Genomic DNA, 26,610 nt, shown 5'->3' with positions numbered 1-26,610 from the left:
AACAACCACATCTCCACTTTGTCATGTTTCAGTTCCAGGACCCCAGTGATACTGTAAATGTTTCAAAAATCTTGGCTGGACAGTAGAGAAATCCAAGTGTGAAAAAGATCAACTTTGTCCCCTTCTACTTCCCTTCCTTCCAGCTTGCTGCTTTTTCTCTTTGCCCATTTTCCTTTACCCCTTGTTTTCAGGGGAAGCTTCACAGCTGTAGAATATAAGTCTAAACACCAGCAAGGCTTGGATGTTCTTTGCAAGCAGCCAGTGTGCCCTGTATTGATCATTGGTTTACTTTGCAGTACTCCCCCCCAAGCTAAAACTAACCTGAAATCATCATTCTACCCTTTTGATTTTAATGTCACTCTTTTAAGTTTCTTGTTCGAAGTATTGTTTTCTCCCTAGGAGTCCATAGGAGGTCTTTGTCATTTTAAACTTTTTTAGTGTTTTTAAGGAAATGTTGATAACAGCCTATCTTTTCCTAAAAAAGACTGAAAAGGAAAAACAGTGATCCCCGCTTCCCGCCCCCCCCTGCATTGGTCCAGACATTTCCATTCAGAATTACATTCTATCTTATAGGTGTGTTTAACTTGATCTGCGCAGTTTGTGTTTGTTTTCTCAGTGTTCACAATTACACGCTGTAGACAGTGACTTCTGGGCCTTTTAGAGCTGCCGATCAGAAGGCAAATGGGAGATAAGTATTCTGAAAAAAAAGAACCAGACTGTAGGCTGTGTTGTGCTCTTTATGTATTTTCCAGCTGGTTTTGCTTCTAACCTTCAGCATTCCTTATGGGACACTGATGCAAATCTGCATTCGCTTTTTTTGCTCTTTGTGTATAACACACAAGACCTAAAGGAAAGCAGTAATTTGCAACATTAGGAAATGTGGCTCAGTGTCCCGGGCCCCAGTGTGAACATGCACATTTGAATATAAATGAAAGTGGGCCAGAACCCCCTTGAAGCGTGGAGCTGATGCAGACTGCCTGCCCTTTCCGCTTTAAGTACTGTATTTTTTTATTATTTTTTTTCCCCTCCTTTGCCGATCAACAGCTACCATATGGGCTGAGCTTCAGCCAGTCAACTACTAAATTACAAACGCTCTTTTGACTGTAAATTGAATGGAAAAGGATGTCAGTTACCGCTTTCCTCCTGTGGCCCCACCACAAGAGCACCTGCAGTAAAGAGGTGGCATTCACGCTCTGCGAGACACCCCACGCTGCTGCTGTTAGCCCAGCAGCTCGAGCCTTGGCTTTGCCTACCCCACTGCTGTCACAGCGAAAAGATGGCAAAGATAAGAGCCTCACTTTTGAAGATCAGCTCACTTAGAGGCACGTCTCGGCACTTATCCACAGTATTTTGTTTCCACTAAAGGAAGTAAAAATCTGCTGGGGAAGATGGCTATCGGTGGTGTCCTTCAAAGAGGAGCCTTTGACTTAGGCATATGTTTACCGTATTTATTCTGACATTTGTTATGAAATTATAACTGCTTTCTCAGAGAACCTCGCACAGTGACAGGTTCAGCTCCCTTACAGGGTTAGCTGGTTTCCAGCCTGAATGCTGGAACAAAACGATTCTGTTTCTTGCCTGTGCAAAGGTGGTCTGGAATGTGACCGTTCCTCTGTCCCCCAGAGTGTGCGAAGAGGATTTGGGCAGGGAGAAGCTGCTGATGTCTGGAAGCGGTGAGCTGGGCAATCCGTGAAGGGAGACAGCTGTTAGGCCAAGAGAGGTGCCTTGTATCCCGATATGTAACATGGCAGCTGAGCTGGGGGGCAGGCCGGGAGCGAGCCTGCAGCTGCTGCTGGCAAGGGCCTGCCAGCCCTGGGGTTCTAGGAAGGCTGGTGGAACTCTCCGTCATCTGCTGTGCTCATTAACTCTTCCTTTCCTACTTAGATACAGATGCATGTGTGTCATTATTGAACTAGCCAGAATGTTGACTCGGCCTGTGATTTAAAATAATTGGGAAGAAGGGGCAGTTTAACAATGAGGATATTTTCTTTTACCTTCTGAAGCCTAAAGCTACATGGCTGGCTAAAGTATTATTTTTGTGGAGTTCCCCAGTGCATTGCTGGATGCATTACATATCTGCCTTATGGCTTTTGTCCCGAAACTCCTTAAAGTTCAGTGCCTACAAGCATAAACTCCACTCGTGAATCACTGGAGGGTAGTCGTTAGGTCAAGGCTCAGCACGCTGAAAAAAGTATTACAGTGCTAAGGACTTTATGGGGTGACCAAGTAACATTCAGTATGTTAATTTACAATTACTGCTTATGACTTACAATTGTACCGATCGGAGGCCTTGAGCATTTCTGCCGGTGTCAAACCCCACAAAACGCAGTCGAATATTCTAACATTAAGCTGGCTGTGCAATTCTGGTAATTATCCGGCAGCGTGTAACATTTAAGAGGTCGTGTATTTTTATGTATCATACTGTGTAGTTGTCCTTCTCCCCGGAACTGAGCAGATGATAGGAGCTACTGCTGTTTGAATAATCTCAAAGCAAGATGCTGATGTTCGAAAGTTGTTTTTAGAAAATTTCCTGTATCTTTAGAGGGCTTTAATGTCCTTTCTTCTGAGATGGTAGATGACACCTTACATAATGAGTACTGTCAGATGGGTTCATCCTTGGTTCCTCTCCCGGCCCTGGGCCACCTTTTAGCATTCATGCATATTATGACTACTTTAACTAGCGTGCCTATAAAGTATTTCCACATGTTTATTGAGCTTAGAGTCAGAAAATTAAATTGTGTTTTATGGTGAGTTTTTTGGATATCCATTTGTGCCCTTGTTTCCTACCAGCTGTGCAGTGCTGAAAATTAATAGCTCAGGTTTCCATTACCTGTACCTTTTATGGATGTTTAGCCTTCATTCTGCTTTTGTTTCTTATTCTAAACATTTTGTAGCTAAAGCAGGCATGTGTACAATATTTGTTGCTTTTTAATAAAACCTGTAGGGTTCTTTTTATTATTTGTACTATTTAAAACAGGTTTGGAGAGATGCCGTGGCACAGCTGGCATCTAGAAATCTTGTAGCTGCTTCACACCATGAAAGCATGGTAAGCTTGTTTTTCACATCTTTTCTAGATTCTTAAAAGATAATTTAAATATGGGACATCTTCTAGGAAGGCAAGTCCAAGTTTGGGAGCGGTAAGCGAAAGTCTGTTTTAAGCAGCACTATTGCTGGCTTTTTAGTCTGCTTCCTGGCAGTTTCCTAGTGGTATCTCCAAAATGTCTTGACTGACAAGATCCTAACAGGTTTTTGTCTTTGGTTGCTGTGTCTGAGTAGAAACTGGTGGTGAATTGTTGCAAAGTTATCTGTCAGGGTTCACCTACAGGATAATACTGTAGAGAGGAGAGGGAATGAAGTGGCTGCTCATCAGAGCAGGGGAAACTGAGGAAAAGAGGTATGGGATTGTGGAGAGGGAAAAGAGGACAGGAGAGCATGAATAATTTTCAGTGTGGATAAAATGTATGTCTCCATTTCTGGTTCTTTCAATCGCCTACAGCCCTGGGCTTGTACCCAGAGAATCACAGGATGGTCAGGGTTGGGAGGGACCTCTGGAGATCACCTTGTCCAATCCCCCTGCTCAAGCAGGGCCACCTAGAGCAGGTTGCCCAGGATTATGTGCAGTCAGGTTTTGAATACCTTCAAGGTTATCTCCAAGACAGGTCCTTGCATTCACACGTACACCCTTGCTAGACATGCCAAAGTCTTTCAGAAGGGAGATTTCACTAGAGAGGCCTTCTAAAACCTGCTGGACCATAGAAGGTCTTAGATGCCAATCTTATGGGGGGGGTGGGTGGGGGTGGGTGCAGAATTCCTAAATAAACAGAAAAACATGCACATAAGTAGGAAAGTATGTGTAAATGTGAACTTCTAGGTCTGATCACACCTACAAAGAAATTTCTCCTGTTACTTTCTAAGGTTCGAGAATTCTTGTCTCTGAAACTTGCAGGTGGATTCAGAAATTTGTATTTCTGCTGGAGTTGGAGATTGAAAGTGTGATATTGGTTTCTTAAACATGCTCTATAAACAATATTAGGAGACACAAATCCTATTTCTACCCAGTGTCTTTTGATAAGCTCAGTGTGAGCTTGCGTTAATATACACTCATTCTGAATTTACTTTTGCTCAGAAGTATTTTGGAGTTACCAGAATTTATTTTTTAATGCATCATGTGTTGCCGTCACTTATCTTAAGTCAAGCAGCTGCTTTTATATCCTGTTTTTCTGTCTCTTGCTAGCTTTGTGCCTGATACGGGACATCTTGCTGCAGTCGTTCTGCTTTGGACATGTCAGTCATGTACACAGCGTGGGGATAGGTGTTGCTTCCTTTGGACTGTGTGAAAGTGGTGCTGGCAGCATAGAAAGAGTTGGGCTGAAGTAACTTTCTTCCATTGGAAGAAAAAAAATCTGAAAAAAATAAGATCTGAATTGTATCTAGAGGTAAGGTGACTTTCATTCAAAATCTAAAATACGGATCTTTGCTTCTTCCCTCCCCCGAATTCCAGAAAATATGATTTGTCTTTGATTATGGATGGGTTGAGGATTTTTTTTTTTAAGCAGATGTTTTTAAATTGCTGGTTTCTTTGGTATGCTGAAAGAAAATAAATACATTCAAAAGGGCTGAGAATTTAACCATGGGGAAAAGCTAAAGAAAAGCGAGACAAATTCTTGTACTGACTCCATGAACCCTTTGGGTGACAGGTTCAGCACCGTTTCCCCATTTGCTTTAGTGACACACAGACTCGCCACAAAATTCCTTAAGCTGTTGTCCTGGCTGGTCTGTGAAGAAGGCTTACACAAATGGAGAAGTGCTGTGACAGCAGCTGAAAGTCAGCATGATACTGATGCAGGCTGGGCTGCCATGGGAGGAGGGGAAAAAACCCAAACCTCTAGCACAGTACACCCATGCTGGCAGCTCCTGCAAGGATTTGCTTTTACTTCTGCTCGCTCTCGGGGAGGCTTTTCCTGCCTTTCAGTCATCAACCACTGAACACTTTTCCTCTCTGGCCTCTCCAAAACACCCTCAGCTACCTCAGGGGATTCTAACAAATTGAGTGAGTAGCCCACAAGGGCCCCTCGCCTAACAAACCCTCCAGAATCTTCCGGCATTTTAACCAGATATTACCTATATCACCCAATTCACGATGATAAATGTTTCTCCAGTTTATTTTTTTCAAGGTGTAAAGTACGGAACTGGAAGAAACACTAAACAGTTAATTAAACAATTTGTACTTAGTGTCTGCTTGGTACTGTGCAACCCAGGGGCTGCCCTTGACTTAATGCTTTAATAAAAAAGCTCGTGTAGCTTCTGTTACAAAACAGACCTGGCCCTGGAAAGAGAAAAGAGATGTTTTGAAAAACAGGGTGGTATGGGAGGCTCTGCCCCTCCATGTTACCTAATGGGGTGTTAGTAACCTACCAATGACACTATCGCTTCCTCAAGTCTCTTCCCTTTGTGTTTACAACATTTCTTCTGACAGCTGAGAAGGAGCAAGTTTCCAAGGGCTCAAGGTTTTTTTCAGCAGCACCCAGAAGTCTGGCACCTTACCCTGACCTTGTAAGTCTGCAAAACTGGCCTGGAAATTAAATGGAAACAGACTCTCTCTTGAGAGTCCAGCTCCCTCCTACTCCTGGTTGGGCCAGAAACACTGTGAGAACAGACAGATTTCCTAGCAGTATCCTGGCACTTTCTTATCCATTGCCGGCCAAAACCAGAAAGTGTTAAAAAAAAAAAAAAAGAGAGAGAAAGAAAGAAAAGAAAAAAGAAAATTCTATAGGAAGTGGGAGGAGAGGAAAGCACTGTATATTTTTAAAACAGAAATCTTATCTGAGTTTTGGGTCGGTTGCTTTGTCTGACTGGTTCATCTACCCCCTCTCCTAATCCCTGTGTTTACTGCAGAGCTTTGTGGTTTCCTTCCTCCGGTCCCCTTGGTTATCTGGGCTGGCACGGAGCCTGGGTTCTGCTTCCCTTCCCCCTTGCGCACCTTTGTATCCCCCGCCACTGGATCCTGCAAAGGCAAGTCTTAATTCTTCACACCCACTTTTTTTTTTTTTTTGGTCATTTGCAGCTACTCAGGGGCACCTTTTGCAGGCTGTTGTGCTCAACCCTCATTGCTTTGCCTTCAGCTTGGCCTGTGGTTTTTGGCTTCCTTTTTTTTTTTTTTTTTTTTTTTTTTAATTTTATTTTATTTCTGGTTGCCCTGAAGTGCGCACAGAGTTGCTGACAGGCCATGGAAAACTCAGCAAAACATTCCGCGCAGAGCACTTGCTTGCCTTCACCATCCTTTCCTGTGCCACGCTCATTTTTATTAGAGGTAACTGAGAAAACAGGACCTTTGGGCTTTGGCTGATCTGCTGCTGCTGCTTTCAGACACAACATGCAGGTCTGGAGCACCATCTTCCCTGCTTCCAGCCCAGCCTTCTAGCCCTATGGCTACTTCTGTTGGTTCCTCGTCAGGAACTTGCTCTGCCATCAGCTGTACAAGCCAACTGCTTCCAGCTTTCCCTGGTTCTCTTTCTCTCCCCAAGTTACCCAGACAACTAATCCTTCTCTCTTAAGTTCACCTCCTTCATTTTTATGGTTCCCACTAGCTACTTGTTCCCTTTCTCCCTTGTTTTGAGAGGTCTGGCAGCAAAGCCTCAGACATTTCAGTGCTTGCATGTTTCAGGATTTTTATTTTCCCGGTAAAGTAGTAATGTTTTTTTAGGGAGTTAAGGAGGCATCCTCTAACATGGCCATGACCTGGTACTTTCCCAGCTTGTCAGTTCGATCCGTGCTGTACTAGCTCCCCGGCAGTGTTAAGCAGCTCATTGTAAGCCAGGACAAAAGACATTCAGCAGCTTAGAGAAAGGTGATATGACAAGCTGAGCCCACCCTGTCTCAGGCTGCCTTATGTGGCAAGCCTGGAGAGAAGGCTTCTTACCTAGTTAAGGAATTTCAGAAACTCACTGTCCCATCTTTACTTAGGAAGGAGTATTTGATAAGATTTCTTTAGATGCAGCTGTCACAAGTAGATCAGCATGGCCGCAGGCAAAAAGAGCATGGGAATACCACAGCCCACCCCTTTTCCAGTACTACCAGACATCCTTTGAGGCAGTTTTCAAGATCTTGCTCAGCATCTGCATAGATCTCACATTAAAGAGTGGAAATTTTGATGTTGAGTAGGATGAGGACAGCAATCTCACACAGTTTTGAAAATCTTGTCCCCAGTTTCTTGGAACCACGCAGGCTGCAGCTACATGTGGATGCTTGCCCGTGCCACCCAGCTGTGCATCCCTTAAGTACCTTGCTTTAAGGTACAGAGCTGTCCCTTTATGTCACTCCTGCGTTAACACAAATGTAGCCTGAAGCAAGAGAAGCCAGTCTAAAGGTACACTGGCGATGATTGCAGAAGTAATTTTCAAAATGAGGAGCACTTGGTTTGAAAGCCAGTTGGGTGCTTTAGATACCAAGCTCAGAACCTGGTGGCCTTGTCTATATGTTTTCCTGCTTCCCAGTGTCGTCTTCATGCACTGGAACTAGTCTTTGCTCTCCAGATTTCTTTACTGCAGTGGTGGAGCCTCCTTTTGCCATCATTAACAACTATGTTGGATTTCATTTTGAAAATGTTTTCTCTGTGTGCTCCCATCTCTCAGATTTATTCCAGCCCAGTTTTAAGGATTGCAACCCCTGCAGGAGTCCCTACAAATCTTATGACTGGATCTCATGACAACAGCCTCTTCAATGTTGTTGATTAATCTTAACTTCCAAGAGAATAAAGAAGTTTGCACAAATAAGAAAGCCCTCTCTATTACTCAATAACCAGCCCAACTTACATCCTAAGAGTACAGTGGAAAATTTGACTGTTGTGGGCCAAAAGAATCTAACCGTGTTACCAAAGGCGTTATGCAAGACTAAATGAAGTTACATTTTCTTCAGACTATTCAACTCTCTGCATAATTTACTTAGTATTTTAATCATCTTTTTTGAACAGTCCTTACTTTCTGAAAGGTCGGAAGTAGCCTAACAATAGTTACTATCATATGATAACAGCTTTGCTGGATATAAGACTAGATTCCCAACAGACAGCATTTTCACAACACAGAACTGTAGTTATCCTGGCAGTAATTGGCATCCTTGTGGATGGTCTGATACAGAAATGCAAAGCTTGACTGTGTGCTCTTTGCTTTTAGAAAGTGCTATTTATATGGTAAGCTCCTTGGGGCAGGGACTGTCTCATATTATGAATGCTTCATACAACTGAATCTTGAATTGGTTGAGGCCTGAAGGCACAAATCTAATTCCAGGAATAGTATGATTGAATGGACGTGGAGACTAAGGAACTTTCTCAGTCCTAGACATGATGTCAGTACAAGATTGAGGTGGAAGTGGGAGAACTTGTACTGCGCAGGCTATGTGTTGTTTGGATGGAAACAGGACTTCATTCTCTAGGTTTATCAATGGGTCACTGTTAGTGAGTACTTCTAGTTCACTTACACTTTCAGATCTTTCTGAGGACAGGAATCGTCTATTTCCTTTTTTTAAATACCAGCGAGGGAAAAGTTTTACTTACTTGGATTCTGCAGCGAATGCTGTGGTTGCTGCTGGTTATTAGTAGCGAGGATACATGCAATAACAGGTGCCAAGCGTTAAGATCACTGTAAGCTTAGGATTAAGGTATGAGAAGACACTAAGTGAGCCAGATCTGTTCACAGGAAATGAACTTTTTTCTATACTTGTTTTGACTAAAAGAATAAAATCCAATCTTATATAATTCTTTGTTGCTTGATCAGGACATGTAGGAGAATTGAAGATAGACCTGGCAGGCAACCTTATAAACATTAATCTTAAAGAGTCAAATACCCAGATGCTAACTGGATCCAGAAAAGTGATAAATATCTTTTTGCTTTAAAACTGAAGCATGGGTATTTCTGTTAGCCAAGATCTTACTGTTCACCCATTGCTAATTAGAATAGAGAATTAGTAATGAGCAGCTAAGGTGGCCCACAGACTAGCAAGGTTCTGTTGGACTCCCACTACCACCCCACTCAGTCTTCTGCACAACTGCACTTTGAGATCTTACTCTTTGAAGACCTTTGCTAATGTCTTCACACGCTGGAAGTTGTAATAACGTTTCTGATAATTATTACCTAATCCCATTCTTCTAAAGCTGCCGTTTCTTTGCCTTCCTCTTTGCACTCGGCTTCAAGGATGGTAGGAGGAAATCAGGAAACCCACCTAACGTGTTTGTAATCCTGACCAGATGGGAAAATTCATGCCTGGCTCCAGAAGCTAACCTGTTTGATTCAGAAACCTGGTCTGACTACCACCATGCTGCTACCACCCAGTGGGCAAGGCAGCTTTCGGCAGGGAGAGCACCTGCACCTGCAGGCAACGTGGGGAGGAAGGCAGGGACTGAGGATGCTCAGGGCTGACTGCTCCCTAGTCCCTGCTGCTCCACCAGCACAGCTGCACTGCTCCGCATGGACCAGCATCTTGTTTCTTGTGGAGGCCAGCATTTTTTTTATTTTTATACATTAGATTTAGACATTAAATTTCTATAATATATTGCTATATAATATATATTATTTTTATATATATATATGTATATATCTAAGCTTCTGGAGTCAGGCAGAATTTTCCCATCTGCCCAGGATTATAGATATATATATATAAATATGTATTTATACAAAAATAGAATCAGTCTCATAGGTCTTGTGCCTCCTTGGTATCATCTGGGCAGAAGGAGGAAAGCGAGATGATCTAGTCTCATCCCAGTCCAAATACTAAGTGAGGATGTACAACCAGAATGAGATTTTAGACATAGATGAGTTGTGTATGCACTTTGGGTTGTTGCTGTTCAGGAATTAATGCGGAATAGCTGGGGGAGCTGCTAGTGCTGGTAGTCACATAGCTCTAACAGAGACATTGCCAGCCAGCAGGAGTAGCTATAGGAAGATAATTTGAGCATATAGGGACAGATACTTGCTCCTGAGAAAGTGTCTCTAGCACAGTGTGTGCATCCCTGGAATAGAAATTAATGAGTTTGTGTCTGGGGTTGGAAAAATAACGTGTGTGTATGGCAGGAAGCAGAGCCTGTGGTGTTTGGTCTGGCTTCATCTCCGGCTCACCTACACATACAGCCCCTCGTACCTGTGACAGCACTGTACAGTGTCCCTTACGGCTGTCACAGGCGTTACAAACACAGTGCAGACAGGTGGTCTAACCTGACCTGCTAAAATGGGTCATTTCAAACTGCATTGGTACCTGTGGGTTAGTGAGCCTCCTTGCTCCTTTCCAGCCAGGTTCTGCTGTGAAAGTCATGCTTTGTAGCACTTCGAGGAATACCTGCCTAGACCTGTGCCTTGGCTCCCCTTCATTCCCCAGGGTGGATCGCAATACTTTTAACCGAGCTGAAATGTCAGTACATTGGGCGTAACACTGTGTTTAACGCTCTGTCTGCTTCCGTGTTTGGATGCGACCTCTTCTAGTCTGGGTGAGACCACAGTGAGAATGGAGTTTAGTAATGAAGTGGAATCACAGAAATATAGAGATGCCACTATAGGTAATTTTGTGCTACGCTTTCATCCAGGCAGCACTGAATATAACTGATTTCTATTCCTGACAGGCTGTTTGACATTCCTGTCTTCTGCAGCAGCTAGGCTCCGGTTTGTACTCACATGCTGATGCAATAGCTTCTGCTGGGTTTGAAAGGAAAGGAAAGAACAGATCGGAATCCTTGATATGCATCTAGGCAACAACTTCCTCTTACAACCAAACCTCACTGGCAGAGGTCACTACACTGGCGCTCAGAGCTGAGTCTTGTAGATGAGCAGCACGTAAAAATTTACACAGCTTTTAATATGCCCTGGGCCAGCCAGTTTTCAATTACATTCATGCCTGCACTTCCCTTTGGTGTGCAGTGGTTAACCCTTCTGATACGCTCTCACGGTGCTACCTCTGCCAGTGGTGCTGTGTGCTTGCCAGGAACAGGTAAGCACATACCAACACATTTCCCAGGGCAGTGAGTCAGCCATGCAATCAGCTGTTTCTTTTTTTGTTGTTACTGTTTTAAACGCCATTAGTGAGGCATGAAAGTATGTATTTTTTTTCAAGGTGTTTTTTTCTTTTCCACAGGATTTGCCATGGTCTAGAGCACAGCACGGTAGTTTTTTCCTTTGCTCTAGGACCATGTGTGAGTGAGTGGTACTTGGGCATGTACCCTTCCCCCAGGAACCATCCAACTGTGGGGAACTATGAGCTTCTCTCTGTGTATGGCATACTTACCTTCATTTGATGGCCCTTTCACCCTGCCTGGCCTGTGGTTTCTGCTGTATTTTATTTTTCCTTGTTAAAAAGAGCCATTCCGTATTATTCTAGGGTCTGCTGTTGCTATTATGTGGCAGTATAAATAGTTAGAAGGGTCTGCAGAGGCTGTCAGATGGTTTAAGCTAATGATCCCTTAGTTATGATCCCTAGCAATCTTAACTGGATTTGGCAGTGGAAGCAATTTAAGGAGTGAACTGCTTATTAAAATGACCTCTACTGCATGTGTCTGTACTCAGTAATTGATACAGATTAGTCAGGAGTTCGCATAGCTTTTGATAATGGATTAATCCTGGAAAACTGAACTTTTTTTTTTTTTCTTGGGAGCAGCTCAGAACAAGTCTGTGGTTTCTGTAGGCTTCTGTGTTCTCTGTCCTCTGCAACATCCCCTTACTCCAGCCCCTTAATGGATCAGTGCATACAAAACGTCCTCTGAGACACGAACGGTGCAATTACAATGGTACCTTTTAGCAGAAAAAGTTCTTAAAACAGAGGCATAAAACCAACCTGACGGTTTTAAGGACAAAACAGCTGTGAGGTTTAGAACAAATGGGGGTCTTAATTTCAATTTCTGCTATATTGCACATGGAAGCATGCCCAGACAAGCATGCACACACTGTCCGAGGAGTGTGCAACAGCAGCTCTGTGCGTAAGACTTCAGTTTGGGAGTATCGATGTTCTTGGGAATGCATGCATGTACCAGCAGAGGGCACGCAGACTTCATTAAATGGGGACATGCGCTAATTAACAAATCGCAGAAGTAGGTAGGAGGCTACCTGCATCCATCTCGTTCCCAGACAAAGCGCTCATTCAGTTGTGCCCATCCCAACAGATGTGCGTTCGCTGAAATAGGCAGGAAGCAAGAGGGCATGAAGCATATGTTTGGAATTACATAATCCATAGTCAAACCATGATCATGTTTCGTGTTCATGCTTAGTCAGGCTGTGGCAGTGATTAGGGTTGACTAAATAGTTACTGTATCTCCCATTTTTTTCCATTGTGTGGCATCTGCCAGCTCTGTTCATCATTACAGCCTCAATCTAGGCAAGTGACACGTAGTGTGGATCAGCCCCATAATGAACCAGAGGAAATCAGGGACAGAGTCAGCAGTTTTTATAATATATTAGAACAGGATTATTGGGAAATGTGAACTTAAAAGGAAGGCTGTCTGCATTTTAGAAACTAAATCAAAGATAAACTGTACAGTAGACTCCTGTTTTATCCTGCTCAGTGCACTTGCAGTACATTCATAATCTTCATAAAGGAGAAAATGAATTGGTGAAATAGGCTGTTTTATGATAATATCCCATATGTTATCAGATTCATGCAGGCAGAATCACACTAATGAAGAGAAATTGCAGTTTATGTAGGGCTTGCAGGCCTCGCTTAGGCAGATTAACAGTAGCGAGGGTAAGAGGCAGCACACTGCCTTGGCAGGCTGCCCAAGAACTAATCAATGCAGATGGAGTCGAAGGGACTGCGAGTCTGATTCCCAACAGTCATCTCGGAACTGGAATGACTGCATCCATCAGTGCTCCTTGATAAGGCATCCTTTAAGCTTGTGGTAAGAATGAACCCATTTGGGGAGGCAGAGGCTGAGCAATACTAAAAGCAATGACTCCACATGTGGTGCAGGGGAGAAGTGGGTGTTTAATTTTAGCTGCTGACCTGATTTCATGCTGAATGACAAGTATCTATAGGAATCCTCAAGGGCCAATCAGTTGCTATGCTAGTGAGGCTTTTGGAGAAATGCATTTAATTTTATTCAAGTGATGCCTTTAAGGAAGCAATTATGATTTTAAGCTCTCAGAAGTTCTGACTCCTCCAGGTTGATTTCAGCTAGGGCTAAGCTGAATGTCTTTCATGTTTCATGTTGCTGAAACTGAAGTCTAACTCCATTGTGTATTTAACATGGCACACACTAATGTTCTGAAATACCCTGATTTTCCTCTGTGCTGTTCAGTTTTTTTCCCTAATAGGAAAGCAGATTTGGTGCAGAATCAAAACACCTCAAGTCCTTTTGCCGTTTGCACACACATCCTGAAGGGAAGTTGACAAAATGAAGCAACTGCAGAGCCTCATCACTGAGGATCTCCTTTGCAGGGGTTCTCACTTGCAGCTTTGCGCTTGAGGAAAGTGTACTTGTGACCCAGGAGAGAGCTTTCATTTTTCAAGAGGAAGGCTGGCAAAGATCTCGGTCCACCTATCAAGTCCCTTTTCATAGAAGACACTCATGAAAAAAATATGAGAGTTGGGCCTACGCATGGGGCAGATACTTCACTTTTCACTGGTGATAGAGTTCTGGCCACTACAAACATTAGTCACTTGGAGTTCTTCCCTTGGCATCGTGTGTTTCTCATCAAAAATGAAGGCAGTTTTCAGCCAGGAGCGAAGCATCAAATTACCCAGTGTTATTGAATGCTGAAATATAAAGTAGTAGGGCTTTTACTACTGCAAATAACGTGGTAGCATGCTCAGTTACTGTGTTCATACCCCATTCCGCTGCTGTTGCTGGCTTACGTAGGTAGAGTTTGAATGCAGGTTTGGTTCATGCCCATCTTTCTATAGTCATATTGATTGATTTGAAAGTTTATATTTGAAAATCACTTTGCATTATCTCCCCCCTGATTTTGACTTCAGTGAAAAATGGCTGGACCCAAATTGCCATGCTTTGTGGATGGGATTTGTTTGTTTTCTGTGGCTAGTTGCTGACTGGAACCTCATCTGCACGTTTGTATTGGCTTTTTATTTTCAGTTGTCTCTGAATCTGTCCAGTGATTAGTTTGTTGACAGATGGCTTTTCCCTTGAATAAGATACAGTGACTAGATGTTCTGAATGTCCCAGAAGGGCTCTGGCATTTGTCCTCAGGACAATGAAAAACACCCTGGCATTTTCTGCCTTCTCTGAATTTGCCTTTCATTTGTGTATTGTATGGATTCCTCTAAGGATATAGAAAGAAAAATGTTAGAATATGGTTATACCAAGAAAACTGGCAGTTAAAAAAAAGCCTTTTACTCAGCAAACCTGCAGTTGCTGTGTATTGCAGCTCACACTTCCTTGCCTCAGTAAATGGCTATGTTTTCTACCACTGTTTGAAGCTACCACAGCAAAAAAAAAAAAAAAAAAGAGAAGGATTGATTTGATTCCACTTGCTTTATTTTGACTGAGTTCCCATCCCTTGCACCCCTGCAAATGGTTTGTGGCTCTGAGGTTGCACAAACAATGCAGGCAGCACAATAGCAAGACAACAGGGTTTTCACATGGGAATAGTGGGAGCTGTGGGACTCTGCCTCAGTGGTGATGTGCAAGAAGAAAAGAACTTAATCTGACTCTGTCTCCAGTTTGAGTCTGCAGGGTTGGCACCTATGGGAGAGGAGGATCCATCTCTGTATTTTTGATATGTTAACCAGCCTTGAAGTGGATCTGCTGAAATGCAATCACTGAAACACGCTGAACCCAGGCATCCTGTGATGCTAAGACTGGTTCCTTTTCTGAAGGGGAAAGAACATCAAAATTATTATACTTTCTATAATCTCTTAATCACAGCTCTCATGAAACAAAAGCTTTCTAAGAGCATCCTTTCTTCAACAGTTACAGACAAAAAAGCCTCATTTAAGTAATGCGCTTGCTGAACCCACTGTGCTGCTGCAGCTGGTACTGGGGACAAGCTCACCCTCTTCCCCACTGACAGTGATGTGCACAAATCCACTCTGCTTTTTTTTTTTTTTTTTTTCTTTTCACCACACCAAATTCTTCAGTTTTGCACATGTGAGTCAACTTGTAAAAATGACTCACAAGCTCATTCCAGCCCTTCTGAATTGGGAGCCCAATTAAAATACTACTTGTAATGCACATATTGAAGAGAACGAAAACTGTCTGTTCCTGAGTGTCAGGCATTAGCACAGCATATCTGAAGGCCTGGCCTGAGCTACTCTGATACTTGCCAGCAGAAAACCTTGTGTTTAATTAAGATACAAGTAACAGAAAAAATATTTTGAAAATCGAGTCAGGTAGGAAAAAAAAAATAATAATTAAACTATAAAATTGGTTCATTATCAATGCATCAACGTTTATTTCATTTAATTATTTGTTTTAAAATATTTATGTGTATATATATATATATACACATACAATGTTGTTGGATGGAATGTTTTATTTATAAGACACTGCAAAGGTGGTTTTTCTGCGGGGCTACAGTACCTGGCAATCGGCTGCTTCTGTTGCTGGTTTGCTTTTTGAATAGACATTGTCTTAGGTTTCATGTGTCTTCTGGGCAGGTGCCCCTATAGAACTGGTAATGTCCTGTAATGGTAATTCCTCACAATCTCAGTCTTTGGCCTTCAGTGAGCCTTTACGTCAGGACCAGCCAATCTTTTCGACATTGCCACCCACGTACCAAAATTCCCTCTGGAAGGTGATCCTGGGGATCTCGGCAGTAGCTGTACTGCAGCACCAGGACACAGTTGACATAGTCTGAGCATCAACTTGTATTTTGACCGGTATAAGTCACATATCGTCCAAAACTAGGCCTCGTCTGCGCCAGCACCACATCAGCAATCTGATTTTTGCCAGCAGGCGAAGGTCTACAGAGGGAACGTGCTGGCTGGACAACATGTCATCCCAGCTCAGCAAGGATGATGTCTGTGATATTGACACGTGGCCCTTCAACTGACATTACTCTCTGGCATATTCATCATAAGCACTTTTATCTCCAAGATGTTTCTGTGGCATCACAGCCAACCTTAGGGCAAGAAGGTGGGAGCTGCAGCAAAAGGCAAGGAATCATTCAAGGGAAAGATATTTCAGAGTGCAATTGCTTCCTGGTGTTATCTGCTCTATCCAGCCATGGCCTTCCTTTTCACAGGCTTCTGTGACTGCCGCAGAATAGAGGTCATACCCAGGAGCAGCGCTTGCCCAAATTCTCCTACCTGGTCCCATACCACCATTGTAACTTACAGCCAGTTTCCAGAGCAGTGGGTATAAAGCAGCAAGGTCTGTAAGCCTGGTGGTACCACGTAACCCGCCTTCTACAGCTGAGCGAAAAAAACCCCCAGTCTTACATTAAAGGGATTCACTGACAAAAGCAACAACCTTAAAAGAGAACTATTTAAATAAACAGCTTTTCTGGTTTAAGTTCTAATTGAAAAGAAGAAAATGAACTGATCAGACATTGTGGGAACAACACATGCGGGAATGTATTTTTCTTCAAATACAAGTCTAGTAAATGTAAAGATGAAACCTGATCTTTGTCCTAGCAAAGTTCAAACATGCACATATTGTTACCACTTACCAGTATGTAAATAACATATATGAATCATTGCCAGTAGGTGGTAGTGTGTGTTTTTCAGATACGTTTGTTAGTACTGCAAGTGTTTCATGTTTGAGGTGATTTTTTGTCATCTTTAATGTATGATCTCAAACCATCATTGCTTTGAATTCAGGCCCTGGTTTCACTGATTTAATAGTTCTGCTTCACAAACATCAGCCCATCGCAGAGAGGCATATTTTGATTTTCAAGCTTATGGACAAACCTAACTGGAAACATTTTGAAAAGTGCCAATTAGTATGAGCCCTGAGAATTCAAATGCCTGTATTCATTGGAATGATTGGATTGCTCTCTAGTGTTTCATTTTAGGAGGAGAGCTTTTGATAAATAAATGCATTATTTTAATGATTTATAAACTTAGAACTGCTCTGTCATAGAGGCTTTTTTCGAATCCCTGAAAGAGCTCACTGGAAAAGGAGCAATACAGTTACTGGACATCCAGTTCCTGTCAGTGTCTCACTGAGCTGTGTAAGGAAAGGCAGTGCCCAGCTGGAAGAGACTAGGAGTTTTGGTGGAAACCATCCCTTCCTTGGCCCCTGTGGTTTTTCTTGCTGAGAACAATCTACACAAAATCAGTGCTGTTCCCCCAACTCACCACACAGGAAGAGATGCCCACTTCCCCCCCCGTGAGAGTAGTTACTATGTCTCCTGTGAGTACGTCGCTGGCTGCCCGGGGGGACATTCATCCTTCCCCAGGTAATGACCAAGCTGCCCTCGCAGCCTGGCTGGTGCTCTCCGACTGCCTTTGTTGTGCTTTTGGGAAGGGACTGAATTTTTGTTTGGCGGAAGAAGGGGATGCCAGTGGTAAAGATTCCTTCTGTGGTGTTGCCTGCCAGGAAGTGAGGCAGAGGTTGGGAAAGGCTCTATAAATATTTCTGCAATAACTCAAAGGCAGTGAGCATTTGGGTTGATTTGTTTTTCCTGGGGTACATGAGACTGCTCTCCTCTGTGCAGGTGTCTGATTCATGTGGGGCTTCCTTTTTCTTTCTTTTCCTACTTGTTTCCTGCCTCTGCAATTGTTGCTTGCACTTGTAGCACTTTTACTCAGCCCGGCAGTCCCACTGAATGCAATCAGGTTATTTGTGCAAACACTTTTCATCATGAATATGGTCTGCAGAGTCAGACCTTTTGCTTCTTCCTTCTGCTTCTAACCTGTCCCTCCCAAGTTTCCTTTCTCATTGTTTTTCCTTTCACTTATGTCTGCCTGCTGTTAGAGCAAGCTAGCAGAGAAGGAAGTGGGGGAGGGCTGTTTCTGCAGGGGTTTCAGTGCAAATAGTTGCATGGCTTATAATTTCTTGAGCAGGTCAGGCTCTTCTTGGCCTGCACTCAGGCTGAGAGAGGATCACTCGTTGCCAGGTGAGGTTAATGTTTGTGCCACCAGTGTCCACAGGCTATGCTGGCAGGAACAGTCAGGGAGTGAGCAGTAATGGGCCCTGCCCAGAAGCAGAATTAGTGTAGCCCAGAGGAGCTGTGCAGGAGACCTGTGTCTGACTCAGGATGAACAGATTCCCATGGAGCTCGAGGAGTTGTAGCCCTCCGGCACATGGAGGAAGGCTTAGGCATATGGATGAGCCAAACTACCAAAACAGAAACCTTCCGTCTTCGGTGGTGAATGAGTCCTGGTTTCACTTGACTGCAGTTTTTTGTCTCCATTAATGACAGAAAATGCCATGTGATATAGGTAGGTGTTGGAGGTGATCATGCAAGCTTGCAGCCTGTTTCCAGTCCCATGCAGCCATGTCCAACCGCTCTAGGATGGAGGTGAAATATAAGTTAACCTGCCCTGTTTGCCTTCCTGGATTATCCATTGTTCTTAACCTGTTCCCTTGGAACCTAATTTGACCATGCAGTAGAAGGTGGGATGGAACGTGATTTTGTGAAGAACTTCCTGCCTGGAAATGATACCAAGTTAGCCATCTAAAGTTGGGAGTCCATTTGGAAGGTGCCGACCTTAATATTTCTGTTCTGCTTTCTCTGTTTCAAATGGTAACTGCTAGAGGCAAACTCAAGCAAGAGACATCTATGCTGCCCTGGTGTGCGTCCTCCCCAATATATAAATGTAGCTGTTAGTATATTGATAACAGAAAACAGATTAGTAAGAGTTGGGTTTGAGCTTGGACATTGAGTTTTGTGGGTAATGTAGATTATGGAAGGGAGGAATCTCAAGGTCAGAAGCTGATTGTATCATGTGGAAGGCAAGAAACCACAAACTCAGTAGTAGAGAAGTGTTGTGTTGCAGAAGTGAGAACAGAGATGTTAATTTAGCAATTGAAATCAACCATGCTGGAGACTTTTAAATTGTGTTTTATTTGTATAGAAACAGTCAGTCCATCCTGGAACAACAGTATCTCCGCTGGTTGTTTCTCTGTCATCTTATTCGGTGCACTAGTGACGACATCGTGATGCGTGGTGATAGGTCTCAAAATTCAACTTTGAGTTTTCTATTCAGAATTAAGGAGAGGAGTAGGAGGTAGCTTTATCTAAGTGTACACTACCTAATCTGTGAATGAATACAAAATGTGAGCGAGGTGGGACATTGTTCCTGTAACAGGACCAACTCATCAGCGCTACAGCACTCTTAAAAAAAAAAAAAACAAACAAAAAAATGTTCCTTCTAAAATTATATATAACACGAGGCTGCGCGATCCCGAAGCTTTTCCTCTGGATTTAATTCTCCCTCTTGAGTTAACATCATCTGAAATACAAAATCTAAGAACATAATAACTGTTACTTCCATCTTCCTTTCAACATTTTCTTTCTGCTAGGAGGCAGGAAAAGCATGAGGGTGACACTTTAGTTCATACTCTCACCCCTAGCTGCCAGAGATGTAGAAGCCAGCAGGCTCTGACAAGGCACTTTTGGTGAAGCTGAGCTGGGGCTTCTTCCATTACATCTTCCCAGTGCAGCTGTGAGGGAAGTCCTGACTGGGAGCCTTTAGCACCGAGTGTGGTGCATAAGCCAGTAAACTGATCTGCAACTTACTGGCTGGAAGTAGGACAAATGGTTCTAGAAACCCCATCAACTTTCACCCAACACCTTTGCTTCCTGTTGTAGACCGTGCAAGCTAAAAGCACAATTGAGGGTTTGGGTTCTTTATCTGAAGTACAATTTTGACTGGGAGTTACTAAAAGGCAGTAAAAGTGGAAGCATATTTTGCTGCTTTTTTTTTTTTTTTTTTTTTCTCTCTCCAGAGTCCCTTCTCATTGATTGCCATTTGCGGAATGAGGATGTCGAATTTGCCACGTTGCACAAAGTTGTGGCAGCTGTTCCATATTGCTAAATTGGAAATTAAAATGGAGATCTATTCAAATTGTCTGACACTTCCAGCAAGCTTGAAAGCAATGCTTTAAAATATAACAGAACTCTAATTTGGGTCCTGAGGGATAGTCAGTAACATTGAAAGCACACGTCTTTTTCCAAATGGTCTTTAACTGCTTTGTGTCTTTTCCTTTTCCTTGCTAAATTCTGCTTTCTGTGGCAGCCATGTGATCCAGCCGAAGTCAACAGGTTTGCTGAGAACGTCAAAGACCAAATCCTAGGCGAGAACATTTCAGCAGGTCTAGTCTGTTATGACAATAAATATTTTCAGGAATGTTTAAGCTATGCTAACCTTTAAAAAGGAATGGATCACATTTCTATTTTCTTTCTTGATAAATGTGTGGTGCCTGAATCTTCTTAACAGTTTCTTCATCTAAAGATAAGACTGGATTTATCTGTATCTGTAGAGGGTAATGCAATCTCTTGGTTCAGGAATTTGTGGAGGTCAGCCTTTTGCCTGTCAACACACAATCAAAGCTAACTTTTGATCCTAGTGCTGCTGCTTTAGTAACACTAATTTTATAAAGGCTAGAAAAACTCATAACCGAGGAAATTAAGTTCTTTGAAACACGTGTCATTCCAGACCTGGGCTTCAGAACTCAGAGTTTAGCCACCTTGATTTGTGGCTGCCATAAAATTTTGTTTAAAAGCATTAATGTGTTATCTGGTAATTCTTATTCCACAGAAAGAATGCGCTGTTGACATCTCAGCATTTTTGTTGTTGTTGTTTTTGTCCTGAATATGCCAGTTCATCACTCATACGGAGCATTAATCGCTACAGTAAATGTAGCAGTGATGTGTTCAGGAAATATTTGACAAGGCTTTATAAAGGCACTCCATAAAAAACCGTGACAAAGTAGTCTGTGGTGTTCCCTGTGGGTGAAATTCACCTGCCCAAAGCTCAGATAAATACGTGACAGACTCTTCTGCTAACACAGCTCCAGTGCCACGGCTATCTGTTCTGTTTTGCTTCCCACACATCCTGTAATGACGAAGACGACTCTTTTCTAAAATACCATTTGCTTTTTCAGGGTGGCACTGGCAACTACGAAGGGCTCAGTGGGCCCTGGAAAGAGCAATGTGCTATTGATCCAGCTGTCCTCTGAAGGAACCCTGGTAAAGAGCTGTATTTCCACAATTCTCGATGAAAGAATCTGTATACAAATAATGGCAGGAGGAGTTCTCTCTGGAATGATATGACTGCATAAATAAGCAGTTCTTCAGTGCAGCATGTGGTTTTCTAATTTCCAGTAAAATGGAATGAGTCACACATGACAACACCATTGCCACTAACCAGTGTGGCATGGCATCTGAAAAAGCTAGCACTGGAAGGGTGTGAACTGCAGAGCAGATGATGGGGCTTGAAACATCTTGTTTGCTTTGGCAGAGCAACCAAAATCTTGATGCTTTCCCACAATCTGCTCCAAGGATATAGGTTTTGCTATGCTGTATCAGATTATTACTCTGGGAATTCGTGCGTCCTGCCTTTGCCAATGGACAGCGCGTGATGCTTCAGATAAAGATAAATGCCCAGACTCCCCACAGGGGAATTCCAAAGCTAGATGGTGTTTCTTCGAGTCGGGTTTACGTTACTGCAGAAGTACCAGGGGAGGTTTTCTCTCTCCGGTACCAAATCATAAAAGATATGTCTACTCAGTCAAGCAAACAGAGGCCCAGGACAGCTCACAAGTCCAGGCTCACATACCATAAATATTATTTATATGTAAGTACATGCTCTGGTATGGGCCTTAGGCCAAGTTCACTCCAGAGGGGAAGTCTAGCCGTAGTCATGTCTTATCACAAGCCCAAGTTTTTCTTCCTCATGTTTGGAAAGATGCTGCTTGGCAGCCCAGCTGCACGGGAGCAAAACTTCCAGTGACTGCCGCTGCTGTTAAACCTTGAATCTGCGAGGAGAGATTCAGAGGCTCAAAAGATGAAGGCCTAAATTAAAGGGATTAAAACCAAAACGTTTCCCTTTATTTCTGCTTTCAGGCCTCTAGAACTGGGAATCAAATCTTCAGTGTTAATGAACTGCAAACTGAAACTTTCCATGCAAAATGCCTCCAGCAGAACTAGAGGCATCTGCTCCAAAGCAAGCTGAAAATGACCTAGCACACACACTTGGTCCCTGGAGCAGGGCCTTAAGGTTCTTCTCAACTTGGTAGTCACGAATGACTTGTACTTTCTTGGATCCGTACGTGAAAGTGGCATCAGACGCTTGTTCCTTCAAACGTTTCTCAGAACGAATGCTTGTTAAAAGTGGGGTGGGAGGGGGCACAAGTAATTCTCCGGACACATCCCCAACACACAGCACTGCTGAGCACCGTATTTAGGCAGAGTTAATGGTGATGTCCTAGGTGGCCAGCATTATATTTCCATTGGTTTATGTTGCTTTGTCCCTGTCAGTACTGTCCACATGGAGGGCTCAGGAAGAACGGTAGTTTAAGCTGCAATTTAATTCCCTGTAGATGGAGATTTGCTGTGACAGAAATGCCTGTCATCCCAGCAGTCTCTCACATCTGCTGGAGGCAGAAGAGTATGTGAAACAATAACTCTGCCAGCAGATGTGGTTCTGTAGGGACAGTAGTGTCTGTGGTACGAAAATTCTCTCCCAAAATACAGAACTGTGGGGACAGTAAGCGTCTGTGTTAAGTGACAACTTTGCAGCATCTGCTGGGACAGTAATGTCTGTGATACATAAATGCATCTCTGCATCTGCTGGATTGTTCAGAGAGAGATGTATTGTATATATCTAGTTTTAGATGTGAAAATCTCCTTCACTTTAATTTGGGGGATCTGTTTCATTCTTCCCACAGAGTTCTTATTAAGAACCGTCTTATGTAAGAAGAGCTGAAGGTGTTCGTGAGTCTTTTGCACATAGGGCAGACATTGCCACATTTCAGCCGCCGAGAAATACTGCTATGTTTTCTCCTACCATGGTATTAATCATTAATGGCTTTGTTCTCAATGAACAGCCCAAGTATCTTCAATGATGCTCTTGTGAGTGCTAATGCTTTGTGGTCGCAGTAAGAGCATCTCATGAGAAATGTGTTTGTTCAGAGCAGAGATGCACCACAAACAGAGTGTTCTGATCCAGACCAGATTTCAGACATTCCTAAGTACAGATGTGTGCAGATAAGGATTTTTAAATTTGGCCTCATCTCTACGCTAGGCACCGGACCCGAGTCAGGGAGGACTGCGCTGGAGACAGCCAATTTTCCAGCAGCGCAACTCCATTCAGATGTCAGGGTATTTTGCTACAACAAAGGCTGATGTTGACATTTTTTCTTGGATAGAGACAGATGCAAGAGCTTCTGCCTCAAGGTTATCCATTATACAGTATATTAAGTAGATGTTTTAACATCGTGCTTCCTGCAGAGACAGAAATGAATGATAATTAATACTTATCAATTAAAATCCAATCTTTTCCCATGTGTATTTATATGCTGATCTTCAACCTACAAGGCAATCCTGTGACAAGAATTAGATACTCTTTTATTGGGGAGCATTGGGATTATGGTCAGGGAGGTATTATTCACTCATTTATTGAGTACTGCGTTTATGCCTAGATTTTGCTGAGGCGTTGTATATAAACATAGTCTGTATAAAGGAGTTTATAAGCAATTAGCATTACAGGGACAATTATTTTCTCCTTTTTGTAGCAGCACTGAGTAGGGGGGGAGGGATGGAAGAGAGAGGAAGCAAAGGTTGTACATGTTTTATGACCATAATTATAATTGTTTCACAGATTAAAATTTAATTAAAATTTAATTATAATTTACTGTTTCACAGATTAAAACTGATGAAAAAAGACTCAAGGTTAGGACTGTCTCACAGATCTATGAGCTATCTAGCTCAGCTTAAATATACAAATATAAATTATTATTTTATTTTAATCTAGCCGCTGTCTAATAGAGAGTGCCCACAAGTGTGATAGGTGCTTTACAGACTCGAGCCGCCAGTGCTGCATCGCAATCTGAATACTGGCCCAAGGGCCCTGGTAACAAAGAGCTCCAATCCCGCAGCCGTGCACAGAGGAGCACTCCACTGCGAGGGCTGCACGCAGGAGCAGCCTGGAAGGCTGGACTCTAAACATGGAATGTGAGAGCAAGGGAAAGGCAGAAGCAATTTTCATTTTTGAGCTCTGGTCGGCATGGTTGTTAAACGCCACTTGATTCAGATATACTGTGTGATAACCCTCGTTTGTAAGCGAGAGGCAGAATGGAACAATAAATGAAGGAGGCCACTCACAGTCCAGGTGGAGAGTTTTAAAGTGGGCAGGTGATCTGGCTGGTTGGTTTTGATTTATTATAAAGGCATCTTTATGCTTTTTGAATTGCCTTCCATCAGTCATGTTAAAACTGCATTCTTGTAAGGTAGTTCATCCCCTACACACATGCACACACTACTCACTCATGTCAAACTAATAGCAAACGCTTATGAAGAAAGTATGGTATGTGGTGCCTGTTACAAAAATCTTTTTTTCATTGATATACTGGAAACAAGCATATACCAGTTTAGCAACTGGTATAAATTTATAGTATGGTATCAACATTTTCAGAGACTGCTTCAGACTGTTAAAGGTGTGAGACTTTTTCTGGTTTGTGGCAAAATTGCTTTTCACAACTTGTCGCAGAAGATCTTTGTTTTTTAAAAAAAAAAAACATTTTGCAAATGAATTCTGTAACAGGGAGAGGTGTAGAATTATGGGGGTGAAAGCGCACGTGGGGAAAATCATCATCTCCCCGTTTCTATTTTTTGATGTGACATTCCTTATCATGAGGAAGAGAGGCACTTCTGCAGCTTCCCTGCCCCTGAGCCTCCTCCCATCTCGGAAAGGTATCACAAAGCCACACGCTACTCCAGCTCCATTTTATTCCTTGTCTTTTATTAACACAGCCACAGTGTTTTGAGAGCTCTGCTCATCCCTTAGTATAAAGCATCCAAAGTGGTTGGAACAACTGATGGCAAAATAATAAACATTTTCAGCTGCAGTTGTTCAGATTCTGGATGAGTTGTTTGTAAACATCTTGTTTAGAACTGTCAAGAGGTGGAGCTAACATCACTGAGAGAGGATAAATTCTGACACGGTGCTCTGAGATTTCGCTGCCACTGAATGTAGGTTAATATGGGATTCAATAGGAAATCTGGCTTGTATATTGCTACATATTACAGGAAACGAAGGAACTTGTCATTTGTCTGCAGATTGCTAATTGCAGTTTATTCCACATGCAAAAGGTTAATTTGGGTGTGTTATCACAGTAATCGCATGCGCTGTCTCAGAATAAACTACACTCCTGCTCTTATTGATGATCTGGCCTGTGGGATTGGGCATGTTATTTTGTAAGATTATGGCAAATAAGAATTTTACAGGGAATGCTGTTAACAGTAGGCAGCAGTGTCCTTAAGTGTAAAACAACTGGGATAGAGTAGAGTTGCAAGTCTCTAGTATGAAATACTTCTTTCCTTGACCCTTAATCTAGTTATTCCCTGAGATGCATGTAATTTATTCTTTGTGATGATACGTTGAAAACAGGGGTCTCATCTATTCTAAATGAAAATTATATTCTACTCTTATTATTGCTAATCCTTTGTATTTAGAGTAGTATTTAAAGGCCTCAGATTAATTCAGGATCTCTTCGTGCTAGGTGCTGTCTTGTATACACACAGTAAGATCACTGCCCCAAAGACTTTACACTTTAATTAAATAAAGGTTGGAGGAAGGAAGTTTTATTACCTCTGTCACAAATGGGAAATGATAACAGAGAGAAACTAAAAGGACTGAGAATTACACTCCTCCTGCAATGAGCCCTGTATTTGCCTGTAATATATCCTCCCTTCCTGCTTTTGTTAAGTTGCTATAAATTGGTAGGTAGATGGTTGGTCTCTCCCCCAGAGATGGGGTTTACTGTAATTCTGCATATGTTTCAAGGTTTTATGGAATGAAAGGCATTATGTAGATAGATAACACTTTAATTTATATCTGATTAAGTTATTCTGAAGAAATATTTCTGTGGAGTAAGTAGATTCATATGAATCTTGTGTGCATTCCTTGTTGCCATATGAGCACACTATTGCACAGACTCTGCGTTCCCTGAGGGGCTGTGCAGTTGGTGCATGCGTGTTTTAAGGTACATCAGTATAACTTTTTTATTGTTATTATTCCCTATAGTTTGCTCTTAAATGTTTTCTAAAATAGTAAAAAAGCAATAGCCCTCAAGATGTTGAACCATTCCACAGGATTCATGGGAGGCTTGAAACACCAGTGCACACTTAGTATCCCAGAAATGGATCTCCTTCTCCCCCTGCCCCTGGAAAGTATCATGCTTATTCTGAAATGCATTTTACACATTTTTAATTAGAGCTTCTAGCTTGACATTAAAAAATAAAGCTAGAACTGCATGGAGTCTTCATAGGAAATATTGTCTCAAATCGAGGAACAAAACCCTGAAGATAACTTGTTTTCCTTTTTCTCCACAGCCAGTATATGGATGTTCAGTAACAGTACAGTGATCTTGGGCAGAAACACAATCCGAGTTTAAGCAGGTGGGATGGGAAGGGGGGAAGGAGGAAAAAAAGGGGATAATGTAAGTCCAGAGAATAAACAAAACAAAGAACAGGTAAAATCCAAGCACAACCCGACTGCTCTCCTCATATCTTTGCA

At 42.5% G+C, this 26,610-nt stretch overlaps 1 protein-coding gene and 1 long non-coding RNA gene across 3 annotated transcripts in view; both read left to right on the top strand.

Moving 5' to 3' along the window:
• The window catches only part of EFL1 (elongation factor like GTPase 1), a 122,686-nt gene that overhangs the window by 95,495 nt on the left and 581 nt on the right, over positions 1-26,610 (top strand). The window lies entirely within an intron of this gene.
• LOC114015235 (uncharacterized) lies at positions 580-26,610 on the top strand. Of its 2 annotated transcripts, XR_008733068.1 has the most exons (4): positions 580-3,046; positions 4,235-4,436; positions 13,265-17,324; positions 20,978-26,610. It is a non-coding gene; the product is annotated as an uncharacterized LOC114015235 (long non-coding RNA). The 2 variants fall into 2 exon arrangements; XR_003559039.2 differs by lacking the exon at positions 20,978-26,610 and having other exon boundaries at positions 13,265-20,598.

The sequence above is a fragment of the Falco cherrug genome, chromosome 7 (assembly GCF_023634085.1).
Source record: "Falco cherrug isolate bFalChe1 chromosome 7, bFalChe1.pri, whole genome shotgun sequence".
NCBI lineage: Eukaryota > Metazoa > Chordata > Aves > Falconiformes > Falconidae > Falco > Falco cherrug.
The sequence above is the reverse complement of the archived record's forward strand: the minus strand, read 5'-3'. Positions and strand labels throughout refer to the sequence as shown.